At 43.9% G+C, this 18588-nt stretch overlaps 1 long non-coding RNA gene across 4 annotated transcripts in view; it reads right to left on the bottom strand.

Moving 5' to 3' along the window:
- Nucleotides 1-471: 471 nt before the first annotated feature.
- Nucleotides 472-18588, bottom strand: part of LOC146350383 (uncharacterized) — a 57346-nt gene continuing 39229 nt past the window's right edge. For 3 of the 4 annotated variants that reach the window (XR_014789269.1, XR_014789272.1, XR_014789270.1), the window contains exon 4: nucleotides 472-4566. This is a non-coding gene — a long non-coding RNA (uncharacterized LOC146350383). The remainder of the gene's footprint in view (nucleotides 4567-18588) is intronic. The other variant, XR_014789271.1, reaches the window with a different exon arrangement.

Below are 18588 nucleotides of genomic sequence, written 5' to 3'. Positions count from 1 at the left end.
AGCTCCAGCGGCGGGTCCGGCGGCGGCGGCTGGTCTTTCGACCAGCTGCTGCGGCCGCCATTTGCATCCTGGTCTTTGCCGTGATAGGCTACATAAGTATTTACGTAGCCTATCATGGCAAGCCAAGAAAAAAACCCACAAAAAACTGCGTACACAAATGGTGGAGGCTATGGCGGCCGCCATTTGCATTCCCTATTTTTCGCCGTTTTAGTCTACGTAAATATTTACGTAAGCTATTATGGCAAAAAAAAGGAGAACACAAATAGCATAGTGGGCGCTATTTGCGTTCCTTTTTTTTTGCTGTTTTAGCCTACATAAATATTTACATAAGCTATTATGGTGAAAAAAAAGCAACACAAATAGCATCCACTACGCTATTTGCGTTTCCCTTTTTTTCGCCGTAATAGCCTATGTAAATATTTATGTAGGCTAAAACGGCGAAAAATAGGGAACGCAAATGGCGGCCGCCGTAGCCGCCGCCATTTGCGTACGCTGTTTTTTTTTTGCCCAGTTGTGATAGGCTACGAAAATACTTACGTAGCCTATCACAGCAGCCTGGCTGGACGCAAATGGCGGCTGCTATGGTGGCCGCCATTTGCATCCACAGCAGCCCGTCCATGGCTGGAACTCCCGCTACAGACAGGCCTGGCCGGCTGCTCCGCAGAGCTGCTGCGGAGCGCAGTCGGCCAGGCAGGATTCTGGGGGGGGGGAGGACTGGATCGCCTCCCCCCCATCGAGGATTCCGGGGGGAGGGACGGAGCACCTCCCCCCCACTGCAAATCAATTCAGCGAACAGGTAAGTGACTTTAGTACATCCTTACTTCTAATTAGAGCTGTACAGGGACGCCCTGATCCACCTTGGAAGCAGCTTCTGCGTGGGCCCAGTCCACTTCAGGCTGATCCCCCCCTGACCTGCATCATCCTCTGGAGCCAAAGTAGGATTCAGATGGCTGAATCCCCCTCCCCCGATGCCCCTGCTGCATCAGCCCCCAGCTCCTTACCTGGGCCCTTGGGATGCATGCCGGCCGCCATCTTCTTCCAGGGGGAGCCACTACCAGCTTCTTACCTGGGCCCTTGGGACATGCACCAGCAGCTGTCTCCTTCCAGGGAGTCGCCATGGCAACTCCCTATATTTCCAGAAATAGATCCTGTGCAAATGGCAGCTGCCAAGCCGTCAAGGACACCATATTAATGTTGTGTGCTTGACAGCTGCCATTTTCATGGGATCTATATAAGGAAATACAGGGAGTCACCATTTTAAAAATGGTGACTCCTGGAACAAGGAGACAGCTGCAGGCACATGTCCCGAGGGTAAGGAACTGGGGACTGCGCAGCAACGGCACAGCTGGGCTTCTGAAGCATGCTGAGGCCCTTCCGAGCAACCTGACCTGCTTTGTGCCACTTCGTGCTCCCTCTGCCTTGCCTTGGAAGCAGGAAAGCAGCAGGAAGTGGTTCGGAGTTCGGGCTTTCGTCCAAGGTGGTGTGCAGCCCTACTTCCAATCACTCACTATACATGTCTTTGCAGCTGTATACAATCTACATTTTGTCATGGCAGAGAGATGAATGAATGAATGAATAAATAAATAAATAAATAAGCAAATAAAAATACATAGATGATGGAAGTAACCTTGCAAAAGTTGAGAATGGAGACTGCCTGATGCAAATGTATTTTTGCCCCTGTTACATGCTGAACAAAAGGAAGAAGTGCATCCATCATTCCACATACTTTTCACTCTAGTCCTGCCCAGTTTTTTCTGTGGCCATGACTACTGTTGACAGGTTTCGACAGAAGTAATGTGGACCTTGAAAGGAAAATGATTCCACACCCCTGATCTAGGGCATGGCATACTGATAGATGATATGATATACTGGAGAGCCAGTGTAATGCCATGGATAGATAGCTGGATAGCTAATACTGGAACAAAATTCAAAATGATCTCAAAAGCTAGGGACAAAATAACAGGAATTTGCTACCACAGGATGTAATGATGGCCACTGATTTGGATGGGTTTAAAAGGGGGTTAGACAAATTCCTGGAGGAAAAGGCTATCAATGGCTATGAGTCCTGATGGCTATGCACTACCTCCAGTACCAGAGGTAGTGAGCCTATGTACACCAGTACTCACAACAAAAACCCTGTGAGGTAGGTTGGGCTGAGAGTCTATGACTGGCCCAAAGTCACCCAGTGAGCTTCCATGGCTGAGTGGGGACTAGAACTTGGATCTCCCAGTTCCCAGTCCAACACTCTAGCCACTACACCACACTGGCTCAGATTTTGGCTGAATATAGGAAATAGGAAAAACACCCTAGTGATTAGAGCAGTCAGACAATGGAACCAACTGACTAGGGAGATGGTGGGCTCTTCGTGATTGGAGGCATTCAAGCAAAGCCTGGACCCCCATCTGAAAAGGATGATTTAAACTGGATTCCTACACTGAGCAGGGGGTTACTCAGTGGCCTAAATTACCCCTTCCAATCCTATGATTCTATGATTGGACTATATAGGGATGGTGGAGAATTCCACCACGGATTTCAGTGAGGCTGAATGCACTGGCATTCGGCCCCCCAAAATCCATGGCGGAACAGCCTGCCACCCCCTGCCCCCCACAGATTCCCCCCGGGATGAAGCTTACCTGGGGCGGATGTTCCGGCGGTGGCTCTGGCAACAGCTCTGGCGGCGGTGGCGGCTGGTCATTCGGCCGGCTGCCATTTGCATCCTGGTCTTTGCCGTGATAGGCTATGTAAGTATTTATGTAGCCTATCACGGCAAGCCAAGCAACTCCCCCCCCAAAAAACGGTGTACACAAATGGCAGCAGCTATGGTGGCCACCATTTGCTTTCCCTTTTTTTCGCTGTTTTAGCCTATGCAAATATTTACGTAAGCTATTACAGCAAAAAGAAAAAGGAACGCAAATAGCACCCACTATGCTATTTGCGTTCCGTTCCCCCTTTTTTTCGCCATAATAGCCCATGTAAATATTTATGTAGGCTAAAACGGCGAAAAATAGGGAACGCAAATGGCAGCCGCTGTAGCCACCGCCATTTGCGTACGCTGTTTTTTTTTTTTGCCTGCCATGATAGGCTACGTAAATACTTACGTAGCCTATCATGGCAGCCTGGCTGGACGCAAATGGCAGCCGCTACGGTGGCCGCCATTTGCATCCACACCAGCCAGTCCGTGGCCGGAACTCCGGCTGCGGACAGCCCTGGCCGGCTGCTCTGCGGAGCTGCCGTGGAGCGGAGCCGGCCACACAGGATTCCTGGGGGGAGGACCGGATCTCCTCCTCCCCATTGAGGATTCCGGGGGGAGGGACGGAGCGCATCCCCCCCACCGCGAATCAATCCGCGAAAAGGTAAGTGACTTTCGTATATCCCTAGGAGGAAACCCAGGTTCAAATCTTCACTTAGTCATGGCACTCACTGGGTGATGTGAGCCAGTTACCATCTCCCCTATCTAACCTACCTTGCAGGATTATTGTCAGAATTAAAATTTTAAAAGAAAAACATGTGCATCACCTGAGCTCCTTGGAAGAAGCACAGGATCCAAATGTGATAGATGAGGAGCACAGATCACATAGGTTGATGTGGCTTTGTGCTCAGTTTGAAACAGTGTGCTGTGCTGATGTCCCTCTAGCCTCCTCAGCCTTGGCAAGCCCCTGGTGTTGTATTGGGATCCAAAAGCCAGTTTCCATGCAATGAATGGCAATGAAGCTGTGACCAATAGGAGCAGTTTCCCTGGTCCCTGATGTGCTTCCAGAAGCTCGTGTTGCCCATTTCTTGACACGGAGCTGTCGTGACTGCTCCAGCCAGTCGCAAATGCACTGGTGATTACCACATAGCTGTTGGACTCTGCAGACTATGGATCCAGGTATGCCTGGGGTTTGCTGGGTGTGGGTAGGGGAGCTGCCTGCACACTGAAGTATCTTGTGGATTCAGTTAACGTTGAGTAGATACATATCAGGAGGGAAGGAAGGATGAAAAGTCTTTTCAACTTTGAGAACATTTCTTGAGCGCCTTTGCTTTAGGTCTTGTAAAATGACTTGCTCTTTACACTCTGCAACCATGATGGTTATATATGACCCTGCTCTTCATTGGTAGAAGTTTAGTGGACACTTTAGAACCCCTTCTAATGTTCAAGTTAAGTTTGAAAGGATGAGCAAAGCTCTGGTGTGGCTTTCATTTGATCTGTTTGAACTCATTTGCCCGTCCTGCTCCTTTGCATCAAAAAAATAATTTTCTTACGAAGTGAAATGGTTGAATGACATAGGAATGAGGTTCTCCCTGTGTGTTCAGGTCTGCCTTGGAGGGCTGGTGCCATTAAAAATAAAAGAATAAATATTCTCATTAAAATAACCCATTGTGATAAATTCCACTTGATCAAAACCGAAATTTACAATACATCTGCAACAGCATGAGTGGGCAGATGAGTATCTTCCTGTGCTTGTATAAATGTCGAGAGCTCTATTTAAGTACCTGGTGCTTAGTGATCGTAGTAGCCAGGCATCAGCTGTAAGGGAAATTATTTCAAATGTATGCATAATAATGTCTTTTTATGATGATCCAACCCTGTGAAGAAAAAAAAGTAATTTTCAGAGGGGCATCACACCTACATGTCATCCGCATACATATATTAATTAGCTAATGCTTGTAGACTAAAGCTTGTAGAGAACTTTCAAGATGAAAAGATCTGTTTTAAAGTTAAGTTTTATTATTTGAGTCAACAGGATTTTTGGCCTTCCGAACCCACCTCTCTTGTTCTTCCTTGGCATGTTTGATGTAAACACTGCAGCACTTTTAGAGAGCAAAATAGTGAAAGACTTACTACAATGATCAGTGTTAAATATTTGCATGTTGTTTTTCATAATTAGGATAATTTGTAGGGCTAGCTGCATATTATACACAGATGCATGTAACTCAGACCTTAGACCCCCCCCCCTTTTTAATGAAAAACATCATCAGGTGGGGGAGTTTAGAGTAGAGAGGTTGGATCCAATATCATCATACCTCCAATTGAATGGATACTGCTGGTGGAGCAGGACTTCCCTGTCCTCTCCTCCCCCCTGCAGCCCCCCCCCGCACCATCCAAATCTGCTCTGGAGAGTGTCCCAACCCTCTAGAATGGATTTGGGGTGTGTGCAGGGGGTTGCAGGAGAGAGAACAGTGAAGTTCTATTCCACCAAAAATATCTATCCATTCTGATGGCAGAACAACGATGTTGGATCTAATGTGAAAAGTGGCAGAGGAACACCAAACACTTTTCCCACTGGTCATTTCTCATTCCAAATGAAGCCTCAATTGGCTTCTTGTCCCCATGGGATTCCACATTCATGTTTCTCAGGGCAAGCATATTTTAAGAACCCTGCAGAGGGAAGCACAACTGGGGAGAGAGCAATTTGGAGCAGGGAAATGAACAGTGGGGCAGGGTTAAGAACCTTACCACCACTCCTCTGTTTTAAATCTTCCTATCCTTTTAATTGTTTTAAAATGGTGTTGTAGCTCTGTAGTCAGTGCAAAGCGTGTTCCAGCAGGATCCATCGCCAATGCAATGGAAAGCTAGTGCTTCATAAGCCAACTGGACACAAGCCAAAACACTTGTTTCTGGAAGGGAGTGGGCCAGAGGAGCTCACAGAAGGGACCTCCACTGGCATGTCCCAGTCTGGAAATGAGCATTTCAGCTCATTTCTGGGATTGCTCTAGGAAGCACTGGTTTTCTGTTGTGGCAGAGGTGGGTTCCACTGGCACAACACAATCAGTGGAGGTGTATGGGCAGTACTGGGTACTGCCCGTTTGCATGTAATGTCTAATTAACTCCTTTATTTACAAGTGGAAGCAAGCCCCACCTCAGATCTTTTCTAAGTATGATTATTAAATGAGCCAAACAATACAGAATAACTTGTTGAAAGATATAATGCCAAAGGAAAAATATCATTGGCCTGTTTGTTGTTGTTGTTCTTGTTGTTGTTGTTGTTGAGTGGTTAAGTCGTGTCCGACTCTTCGTGACCCCATGAACCATAGCATGCCAGGCCTTCCTGTCTCCCAGAGTGTGCTCAAGTTCAAATTCATTGCATCGGTGATGCTATCTAGCCATCTCATCCTCTGCCACCCCCTTCTCCTTTTGCCTTCAATCTTTCCCAGCATCAGGGTCTTTTTCAGTTACTTTTCTCTTTGCATTAGGTGGCCAAAATATTGGAGCTTCAGCTTCAGTATCTGTCCTTCCAATGAGCAGTCTGGGTTGATTTCCTTTAGGATGGACTGATTTGACCTCCTTGCAGTCCAGGGCACTCGTAAGAGTTTTCTCCAGCACCACAGTTCGAAAGCATCAATTCTTTGGCACTCAGCCTTCCTTATAGTCCAGCTCTCACAGCCATACATTACTACTGGGAAAACCATAGCTTTGATTATATGGACCTTTGTCGGCAAGGTGATGTCTCTGCTTCTTACTATGCTGTCTAGCTTTGCCATACCTTTCCTCCCAAGGAGCAAGTGTCTTTTAATTTCATGGCTACAGTCACCGTCTGCGGTGATCTTGGAGCCCAAGAAAGTAACGTCTGTCACTGCTTCCATTTCTTCCCCTTCTATATGCCAGGAAGTGATGGGGCCAGATGCCATGATCTTAGTTTTTTTTAATGTTGAGTTTCAAACCAGCTTTTGCACACTCCTCTTTCACCCTCAACAAGAGGCTCTTTAGATCCTCTTCGCTTTCTGCCATTAGGGTGGTATCATCTGCGTATCTGAGGTTGTTGATAATTCTCCCAGTAATCTTAATTCTGACCTGTGATTCATCCAACCCAACGTTTCTCATGATGTAATCTGCATATAAGTTAAATAAGCAGGGTGACAATATGCAGCCTTGTCGTACTCCTTTCCCAATTTTGAACCAATCGGTTGTTCCATGTCTGGTTCTTACTGTTGCTTCTTGGCCCTCGTACAGGTTTTTCAGGAGACAGGTAAGGTGGTCTGGTACTCCCATCTCTTTAAGAATTTGCCACAGTTTGTTGTGATCCACACAATCAAAGGCTTTAGTGTAGTCAATGAAGCTGAAATAGACATTTTTCTGGAATTCTCTTGCTTTCTCCATGATTCAGCGAATGTTGGCGATTTGATCTCTAGTTCCTCTGCCTCTTTGAAACCCAGCGTGTACTTCCAGTAGTTCTTGGTTCACATGCTGCTGAAGCCTAGCTTGTAGGATTTTGAGCATAACCTTGCTGGCATGTGAAATGAGCACAATTGTACGGTAGTTTGAACACTCTTTGGCATTGCCCTTCTTTGGAATTGGAATGTAAACTGACCTTTTCCAGTCTTGTGGCCACTGTTGAGTGTTCCAAATTTGTTGGCATATTGAGTGCAGCACTTTAACAGCATCATCTTTTAGGATTTTAAATAGCTCAGCTGGAATACTGTCATCTCCACTAGCTTTGTTGTTACTAATGCTTCCTAAGGCCCACTTGACTTCACTCTCGAGGATGTCCGGCTCAAGTTCAGTGACTGACCGCACTATCATGGCTATCAGGGACATTAAGATCTTTCCTGTATAGTTCTTCTGTGTATTCTTTCCACCTCTTCTTAATCTCATCTGCTTCTGTTAGGTCCCTGCCTTCTTTGTCCTTTATCATGCCCATATTTGCACAAAACATTCCCTTGATATCTCTGATTTTCTTGAAGAGATCTCTAGTCTTTCCCATTCTGTTGTTTTCCTCAATTTCTTTGCATTGTTCATTTAAGAAGGCCTTCTTGTCTCTCCTTGCTATTCTCTGGAACTCTGCATTCAGTTGGATATATCTTCCCCTTTCTCCCTTGCTTTTTCTTCCCTTCTTTCCTCAGCTACTTGTAAAGCCTCATCAGACAGCTACTTGGCTTTCTTGCATTTCTTTTTCTTTGGGGTGGATTGAGTTGCTGCCTCCTGAACAATGTTACGGATCTCCATCCATAGTTCCTCAGGTGCTCTGTCTATCAGATCTAATCCCTTAAATCTTTTCCTCACCTCCACTGTATATTCATAAGGGATATGATGTAGGTCATACCTGAATGGTTTAGTGGTTTTCCCTATGTTCTTCAATATAAGCCGAAATTTTGCAAGAAGAAGCTCATGATCTGAGCCACAGTCAGCTCCAGGTCTTGTTTTTACTGACTGTATAGAGCTTCTCCAACTTTGGCTGCAAAGGACATAATCAATTTGATTTCGATATTGACCATCTGGTGATGTCCATGTGTAGAGTCGCCTCTTGTGCTGTTGGAAAAGTGTGTTTGCTTTGCTATGCTCAGCGTGTTCTCTTGACAAAACTCTATTAGCTTTTGTCCTGCTTCATTTTGTACACCAAGGCCATGCTTGTCTGTTATCCCGGTGATTTCTTGACTTCTTACTTTAGCATTCCAATCCCCTATGATGAGAAGGACATCTTTTTTTGGTGTTAGTTCTAGAAGGTGTTGTAGGTCTTCATAGAACCAATCAACCTCAGCTTCTTCGGCCTCAGTGGTTGGGGCATAGACTTGAATTACTGTGATGTTGAATGGTTTGCCTTGGATTTGTACTGAGATCATTCTATAGTTTTTGAGATTGTACCCCAGTACTGCTTTTCCCACCCTTTTGTTGACTATGAGTGCTACTCCATTTCTTTTAAGGGATTCTTGCCCACAGTAGTAGATATAATGGTCACCTGAATTAAATTCACCCATGCTTGTCCATTTTAGTTCACTGATTCCCAAGATGTTGATGTTCAATCTTGCCATCTCATGTTTGACCACCTCCAGCTTCATTGGCCTATCACTGTCTACCAATACCTTGGCAACAGAACCATTTGAAGGGTGGGGCAAAAATCATACCTTACCATTGGCACATGGTCAGTTCTTAGGTTCAATATGATTAGTAACAGATGAATACTGTTTGCAAGAGTCACATGGGGCTCTATAGAAGCACATAAGAATTGGCATGGGAAATAAGCCATCATATACCATTCCAATGTTTTCCTTGTATGTACAACTTGTGATGCACCAAGCTAAACACAACCAGCAGTACATTGTGACTTCCAAAGTGCTTGCAAACCCTGTTCTTGTAGTCCAAAGCAGACAGTAAAAAACAGGATTATTGCACCTCAGTGGGTGGTCATTAATGGCTGCTGCATTATGAAGAGCTTGGTGGATCGCAAGTTGTGCAGGCCTGCTTTATGGAGATATTACCAGTGCAGAATGTGATGACTGGATAGGAATGCCTCATCCACTTGGTCCTGCAGTGGAGGTGTGGAATCAAACAATGAGGAAGTAGCTCAAACAACATTAGAAATACGTGAGAATGAGGCCTTCGGAAGGCCTCATTCCATTTCCATTTCCATGACCAAATATATCATAATATATAATACAATATTATAACATTGTCATAATGATAATATGCAACATTTATCTAAACTGCTCTGTAGAGTCTGTAACTTTCCCCTCCTAACAATTTCAAATTTTAGCTTTGACTACATGACACTGTGAACTTCTCCCTATGTTTTGTGAATTAGCTGAAACATAACTTCCTTCTATTAAAAATATCTCTTAGAATATGATATTTGTTTTATAACACACAATGCCTCTATGGACCTTGACTCTAAGAGCTAAAGTTCGATTACTACTTGAAGTACTTAAAAGATTCCACTATTATTAGAAGAGCACCCTGTAGAGCTGTTACAGAAAGGTTAAGGACCTCAGTACAAGAAGTACATCGTCATGCTATGATTCTAGATGTTAGCACCATTTTCTTGCAAGCCAAGCATTTTATTTTTTTATTTTCAAGTGGAATGTTAGAGTCAATTTTTAAATAAATAAATAAATAAATAAATAAATAAATTTATTTAGAAATGGACAAATAGTTTTAAGTGTGACCAATTAAATCGTCCTTGTGAATCTGTAGAGATACTTCATCTGACAAAAAGGTCACTGTAAGTGGTGCTGGTGGTGAACAGAGGAGAAAAAGGGCAAGTACAGATGACCATTTATCCTGTGGTAACTTACTAATGCATACATGCAGACAGTTGGTAAGCTACCAAATAGCAAGAACGTTAATTCCATAGAGATAATAATTTTACTACACATTTTACTCCATATTTTACCTGATGCATGGCAAAAATCCTCTATATCACTTAGGTGTATGACACAGATGATGGAGCTACCTGGAGTGAGCTTTCTCATCCCAAAATTGCTTGGGCTGCAATCCTATATACACTTGCCTGGGAATGAACCCCACTAAACTCAATGGGGCTTACTTACTTCAGGCTCATTTGTCTGCGGCTTTTTCCACCATCAGCAGAGCAGAGAGCTCTGCTACCTACTGTTTATCATCTAGGTCAGAGACTGTTTCATCCTATTCCTACTAACATCTGGGATTGGCAACTGGCTTTGCTTCCTTTTGAAGCTCTTTAAAAGACCATGTTCTACTGCTTGTCTAACTAGCAAGGTCAAAGGCTGTTTATTTTGTTTTTTGTTGATAATGGAATTATTTATTAATTGTTTTCATATTGATGTTTTATTATGTGTTTCTTATGAATTTGTTTTGACTTTTCTTTAATATGTAGATTTTTTTCATAATACTTAGTTGTAAATCACTTTGAGCATATTGTAAGGAGAAGTGTTATACAAATAAAATGATTGATTGATATGTATAGCATTGTGCTGTTAGTTGCCTTTATGGGCTCTCAATACCAATTTGCAGAAGGATGAGGAGAATCTTGTACTCCCCTGCCTTCACATGCACAGCCAGCAGTATGGGAGTCACTTCTGCATGCTGCAGCCCCACACTGCGGTGCTGCATGTGTGAAATAACAAGGCCACATCAGTAGGGCCAAGATGACATCCAAAATCCATTTCCTCCAGCGGCCATCTCACTCTGCCTAATGGTAGAGCCGGCCCTGGGGAAAGAGCCCACATGGCCACATTTCTCCTGTGTATACCCCATGAAGAATTGGCTTGTGTACTGCTAGCAATGGGTGTTAAGTGAGGCTCAGGTTTCTGATTATGTGTGGAAGTGGCAGGAAATTACAGACATGATAAAGACAACTGGCATTCCAAATGACTGTGAAAAACCATAGCAAGTTGCCACCTGGTTAATGGTTATTTGATTTCTCTATGAAGATAAAGACAGATTTGCCTGGCTGCACCCTTCTCTTATGTACTTTACATGCAATAAAAACCATCAAAACTATACCAGCAAATTAGGTTGAGCTGTTAAGCAAATAAATAAATAAATAAATCTCTGGAGCTTTAAGAGTTAATTTTTGACTCGACACACCAGTGGAGCTCCTACAACCCACTGGGCAATGTCATTTAGTAAACTGAGAAGCTGCCTTTCTGGACTAGATAAACTCTAGCAACATGCTGAAAAATAGAGTGATATCAAACATGCAATACTTCCTCCCCCTCCCCTTCTGAGCTGTGATCAAATTGCATATCCATTTGAGATTAAATTCTAGCTTTAATGTCTGCATGCTAAAATGAAAATTTTATTTACAAAATAATTGAGCATGCTGAGTGGATGATTCAGAAGCTTCAATAATTTCCTTCTTCTTCTTTTACCAGAAAAGGCAAAAATACTATTAGCAATATTTAAGATTGATATTGGTGTGCTAAATGGTGTTTTAAAAAAATATTTAAGGAAGTTACATTAGAAATAAAGACTTGACTGTGCCACACCTCCTGATACTGTGGGCCCATTCACTTCAACTCATGGCTTTTAACTGCAGGTATAATATGGGAAGGATTGCAAAATGTTTAATACCTTTGATGTATCGTCTTCTAATAGAACTCGTGCTGAATAAGTGGTTTCAGTATTGCAGCCATTAGATTCAATCTTACTGTAATTCTTACAGTCTCCAGATGTCTAGAAATAAAGTCTAGACAAAATAGGTACTAAGGCTGCAATCCGAGCAAGTAAGACCCATTGAACACAGTGGAATTACTTCAGTGTAAACATGAATTGGGTTGCATGGACACTTTTTCAGCATACTGGAGCTTGATTGGAATAATACCCATCCATGGATCCAACCCATACACATGACACTTTCCATCCTACTCTACCTGGAATTCCTGCCTTATATCTGATGTAAGGGGAGCAATTCTACCCTTCTCCCATTGCACCCCATCTGACAACATTCAGGAGGGTCCTTGACCCCCTTCCCCGAGGAATTTGATTGGTGCTGAGCATAGGTGGCTGCAGGATGGAGGAAATGGGGAAACGGAACTTTCTTTTTGTGAACTTCCTTAAGTTAACTTATTTTAGGCTCCAAGCCACTTTATTCCTTTTATATTTGCATTTATGTACTGCTTTAGCAGAAGAGTTCTACAAAATGAATGCTGCAACAGACACTCCCATGCCCTCACAACACCAAATAAAGGTTGGAATCCAAGTAACTACTATAGGTGTGTCTCAAGGGCTCAGTGGAATGTTATACACAGTAGAGATTTGTTCTTTTAAAACAGTTTCTTTTATTTTTCTTTTTTTTTGCAGGGGTGCTGCTGAGGAAACTCAAGGCCAAAACCCTCCAACACCACAGAATTAGTAGAACTTTCCCCTCCAACTTTTTCTAAAGCAGAGAAAAAGCAATGTTTTTCCTTAATACAGGGGAAACACTGATTAACCCCAAATTCACATCATGTTGTCAAGTAGATCAAAGTGATGGCATAAGAACAACAATCTTAGTTGAGAAAGATTGAACTCTTTCGTGCAAAGCTACTTTAATTAGAAAGTTTCTGGGGTTTTGCTTTGTGAAATATTCACTGCATAACTAGAAAATTTACAAAATAAATTAGGAGTGTGATTAGGGAGCAAAAGAGTATGAAAATCCACAGAAAAAAATAGCTTCAAAGCACATGTTCTTTCCTTATGGTTTATCAAAGTGGGAGGAATTTAAGTAAATAGGCTGCATATGTCTTTTCTAATGATAAGAGGCCATTCACGAAAGTGCAGCCCACTCATTAACAACATAGTCTTATGCATGTTTACTCAGAAATAACTGCCACTGTGTTCAACTCCCAGGTAAGCATGCAAAGGATTACAGTCTGATCTTGTTTTCTCACTTATTGGTCTAATCACAGGGGTGGGCAACACGTGTCCATCCAGATGTTTTGGTCTACAACTCCCAGCATCCCTCCCCATTATGTCAGATAGGATTCATGGGAATTCTAGGCCAAAACATCTGGAGGACCACACATTGCCCACCCCTGATCTAATGGTACGTTCATTGTTTAGAGAGGGCCTAGGTTGAGATCTCTGATAATGAACTAGGAGGTTAGTGGTTTATGGCAGACAGAAAAAGTAACATTTTCACAGTGTGAACCCTACCACCCGGGCTTCTTCTTAGACATTACCAGGGTTCAGGGTTGACACAGATGTTGCGCAGTAAATAGGTTGTAGACATACTGAATGAGCCAGGGGTTGTTGTTCTTTTTTTTCTGTGGACATACACTATGACTGTTCTGGTCAAGTCAAGAGCAAATAGAAAGTGTGAATGTGCCTGTAATGTGTCACAACAGTCCTCTGAAGCAGGCCAGTTGTGCACACATCTATCTGATCAGTAGCATGCCGCCCCCTTTCCCCTCTGACCCTGGCTCGGGACCCTAAGAGCTATAAACCAGTCATCTGCTTGGGATGAGGCAGCAACCAGCTGAAGCCTACCATCACCACAGGTAGGCGGTCCGCTTTTCTCTTACTTCCCCATAGGCATAAATAATATATAAACACAGGTAGGTAAGTCAAGTGGCTAGTCAGGTGGGGAGAGAAGCTGCTCTTGGGATCACCAGAAGCTCACACTTAAACCTCAGGTCCAAAACAAAATAAATTATTTATTAAAAGAATATAAGAGACAACAAGGGAAAGCCGAGTGGGTACTTGACAATAAGCAACCAGTAAAAAGTTCACTAATGTATGCGAAACCTTTTGAAGTAAAATATTCACAATGCAGTGGTCAAGTGGAGACTTGCAACATGCACAATATTACTCTGCATAAATCCTGGGTGTGCCTCTGTGACTTGGCTGTGACCTGGCAGTGATGTGGTCAAGGGGTGGGGCCACCACCACCCCATTTGCAGTGGGGTGCTTTTGGACACAGACTTTCTTTCCCACTTAGCACTACTTGGCGCTGTTTCATCCTCCTTTCACTAGATTGCAGTAGTGCTGTTTTCCCATTCACAGTTTGTTGCCTTTATTTCCAATTCAGAATAGTGCAGTAGTGCTGTTTCAAGCATTCACAATAGCAGAGTAGCTGTTTTATCCATTCATTGTTTGTAGCCTGTTTTTCCCATTCAGAATAGCACAGTATCCTTTAACCTTTCACAATATCCCAGTGGTGGATGAGAGGTGTTGGGTAAACTACAGGGGCTTAATTCAGCACTTCCAGTAAACTTCCCTAAGCAGGGGTGTGTGGACAGGGGTGGGAAAAGAGCATCTCTCATTTGCTGAGCAGCACCTATGGGGTTCATGACTATGCCCACCCAACGCTGAATTATGGGGGTTTAAAGTGCTGTGTGACCCATGAAAGTGGGTTTTTAGGTACTGTAAAGTCGGCTTTTCTTGCTTTGTGTGCCCCTGATGGAACAAAGCAATTTCATGAAAATCTGTAGATAACCAGAAAGCACTTCTTATTCTGTTTCCATGTAGATGGAGCCCTGGTGCCCTCCAGATGTTTTGGACTATGATCCCCATAATTCCTAACCATTGGCCATTCAATTCAAAGCAACAAGTGTGGTGCCAGTGTGGTGTGTTGTGGCTAGAGTGCTGGACTGGGAGTCGGGAGATCCGGGTTCTAGTCCCCACTCGGCCATGGAAGCTCACTGGGTGACTTTGGGCCAGTTACAGACTCTCAGCCCAACCCACCTCACAGGGTTGTTGTTGTGAGGATAAAATGGAGGAGGCGGAGGATTATGTATGCTGCCTTGGGTTCCTTAAGGAGAAAAAAGGCAGGATATAAATGAAATGAAAAAACAACAACACCAAGGGGGTTGTTGTGTTCAGTCATTCAGTCGTGTCTGACTCTTCATGACCCCATGGACCATAGCACGCCAGGCCTTCCTGCCTGCGCTCTCTCCTGGAGCGTGCTCAAGTCCATATTAATTGCATCAGTGATGCTATCTAGCCATATCATCCTCTGCCATCCCCTTCTCCTTTTGCCTTCAGTCTTTCCCAGCATCAGGGTCTTTTCCAGACAGTTTTCTCTTCGCATTAGGTGGCCAAAATATTGGAGCTTCAGCTTCAGTATCTGTCCTTCCAATGACAGTCAGGGTTGATTTCCTTTAGGATGGTCTGATTTGACCTCCTTGCAGTCCAGGGGACTCGTTAGAGTCTTCTACAGCACCACATTTTGAAAGCATCGATTCATCGGCGCTCAGCCTTCCTTATAGTCCAGCTCTCACAGCCATACATTACTACTGGGAAAACCATAGCTTTGATTAGATGGACCTTTGTCGGCAAGGTGATGTCTCTGCTTCTTACTATGCTGTCTATGTTTGCCATAGCTTTCCTCCCCAGGAGCAAGCGTCTTTTAATGTCATGGCTACAGTCACCGTCTGCAGTGATCTTGGAGCCCAAGAAAATAACATCTGTCACTGCTTCCATTTCTTCCCCTTCTATATGCCAGGAAGTGATAGTTTTTTTTAATGTTGAGTTTCAAACCAGCTTTTGCACTCTCCTCTTTCACCCTCAACAAGAGGCTCTTGAGATCCTCTTCGCTTTCTGCCATTAGGGTGGTATCATCTGCGTATCTGAGGTTGTTGATAATTCTCCCGGCAATCTTAATTGCGACCTGTGATTCATCCAACCCGGCATTTCTCATGATGTACTCTGCATATAAGTTAAATAAACAGGGCGACAATATGCAGCCTTGTCGTACTCCTTTCCCAATTTTGAACCAATCGGTTGTTCCATGTCTGGTACTTACTGTTGCTTCTTGACCCTCGTACAGGTTTCTCAGGAGACAGGTAAGGTGGTCTGGTACTCCCATCTCTTTCAGAATTTGCCACAGTTTGTTGTGATCCATACAATCAAAGGCTTTAGTGTAGTCAATGAAGCAGAAATAGACATTTTTCTGGAATTCTCTTGCTTTCTCCATGATCCAGCGAAAGTTGGCGATTTGATCTCTAGTTCCTCTGCCTCTTCTAAACCCAGCTTGTACTTCTGGTAGTTCTCGGTTCACATGCTGCTGAAGCCTTGCTTGTAGGATTTGGAGCATAATCTTGCTAGCATGTGAAATGAGCACAATTGTACGGTAGTTTGAACACTCTTTGGCATTGCCCTTCTTTGGAATTGGAATGTAAACTGACCTTTTCCAGTCTTGTAGCCACTGTTGAGTGTTCCAAATTTGTTGGCATATTGAGTGCAGCACTTTAACAGCATCATCTTTTAGGATTTTAAATAGCTCGGCTGGAATACTGTCATCTCCGCTAGCTTTGTTGTTAGTAATGCTTCCTAAGGCCCACTTGACTTCACTCTCGAAGATGTCCGGCTCAAGTTCAGTGACTGCACTATCATGGCTATCAGGGACATTAAGATCTTTCCTGTATAGTTCTTCTGTGTATTCTTTCCACCTCTTCTTAATCTCATCTGCTTCTGTTAAGTCCCTGCCTTCTTTGTCCTTTATCATGCCTGTCTTTGCACAAAACGTTCCCTTGAGATCTCTGATTTTCTTGAAGAGATCCCTAGTCTTTCCCATTCTGTTGTTTTCCTCAGTTTCTTTGCATTGTTCATTTAAGAAGGCCTTCTTGTCTCTCCTTGCTATTCTCTGGAACTCTGCATTCAGTTGGGTATATCTTCCCCTTTCTCCCTTGTTTTTCACTTTCCTTCTTTCCTCAGCTACTTGTAAAGCCTCATCAGACAGCCACTTGGCTTTCTTGCATTTCTTTTTCTTTGGGATGGATTGAGTTGCTGCCTCCTGAAAAATGTTACGGACCTCCGTCCATACTTCCTCAGGCACTCTGTCTATCAGGTCTAATCCCTGAAATTTATTCCTCACCTCCACTGTATATTCATAAGGGATATGATTTAGGTCATACCTGAATGGTTTAGTGGTTTTCCCTATGTTCTTCTATTTAAGCCGAAATTTTGCAATAAGAAGCTCATGATCTGAGCCACAGTCAGCTCCAGGTCTTGTTTTTACTGACTGTATAGAGCTTCTCCATCTTTGGCTGCAAAGAACATAATCAATCTGACTTCGATATTGACCATCTGGTGATGTCCATGTGTAGAATCGCCTCTTGTGCTGTTGGAAAAGAGTGTTTGTTATGATCAGTGTGTTCTCTTGGCAAAACTCTATTAGCCTTTGTCCTGCTTCATTTTGTACACCAAGGCCATGCTTGCCTGTTATCCTGGTGATTTCTTGACTTCCTACTTTAGCATTCCAATTCCCTATGATGAAGAGGACATCTTTTTTTGGTGTTAGTTCTAGAAGGTGTTGTAGGTCTTCATGGAACCGATCAACCTCAGCTTCTTCAGCCTCAGGGTTTGGGGCATAGACTTGAATTACTGTGATGTTGAATGGTTTGCCTTGGATTCGTACTGAGATCATTCTATTGTTTTTAAGATTGTACCCCAGTACTGCTTTTCCCACCCTTTTGTTGACTATGAGTACTACTCCATTTCTTGTAAGGGATTCTTGCCCACAGTAGTAGATAGGATGGTCACCTGAATTAAATTCGCCCATGCTTGTCCATTATAGTTTGCTGATTCCCAAGATGTCGATGTTCAATCTTGCCATCTCATGTTTGACCACCTCCAGCTTACTTTGATTCATTGATCTGACATTCCAGGTTCCTAAATAATATTGTTCTTTACAGCATCGGATTTTCTTTTCACCACCAGACACATCCACAGCTGAGTGTCCTTTCAGCTTTGGCCCAGCCGCTTCACTCTTTATGGCGCTACATGGAAATTCCCTCTGCTCTTCCCCAGTAGTATTTTGGATACCTTCCGACCTGAGGGGCTCATCTTCCGGCGTCATCTCTTTTCATCTTGTGATACGTTCCATGGGGTTTTCTTGGCAAGAATACTGGAGTGGGTTGCCATTTCCTTCTCCAGTGGACCACATTTTGTCAGAACTCTCTGCCATGACCTGTCCGTCTTGGGTGGCCCTGCACGGCATAGCTTATGGCTTCACTGAGTTACGCAAGCCCCTTCGCCACAACAAGGCAGTGATCCATGAACAAGGGGGTATATAAGGGTAAATAACTTCTTATGTTTAGGGATGGACGAAAGTCCCTTACCTGGTCCCGCAGCTTGCTTCGCGGTGGGGGGGAGGCACTTTGGTTCTCCCCTCGAAGTTCAGGCCGGGGGGGGAGGCGCCCCGCCTCGCCCAGCCGAAATTCAGGCTGGGGGGGAGGCGCCCCGCCTCACCTGGCCGAAATTCAGTCCGGGGAGAAGCGCCCCGTCTCCCCAGCTGCGAAATACAAAAGTAAAGTTTTTAAAATACACACGCACACATGATAGGCTACGTAACGATTTACGTAGTCTATCACGGCTAGATTTCCAAAGTCAGCCGTGATAGGCTACGTAAATCGTTACGTAGCCTATCACAGGTGAGTTTGAAAAAAAAAAAAAAGCACGTACGCAAATGGCGTACCGCCGGGACCCGCCGC

This window comes from Heloderma suspectum, chromosome 3 (assembly GCF_057233095.1).
Source record: "Heloderma suspectum isolate Gila_16-S chromosome 3, 16-S_ref, whole genome shotgun sequence".
Lineage (NCBI taxonomy): Eukaryota > Metazoa > Chordata > Lepidosauria > Squamata > Helodermatidae > Heloderma > Heloderma suspectum.
Note: the sequence above shows the minus strand (reverse complement) of the source record. Positions and strands in the feature narration are given on the sequence as shown.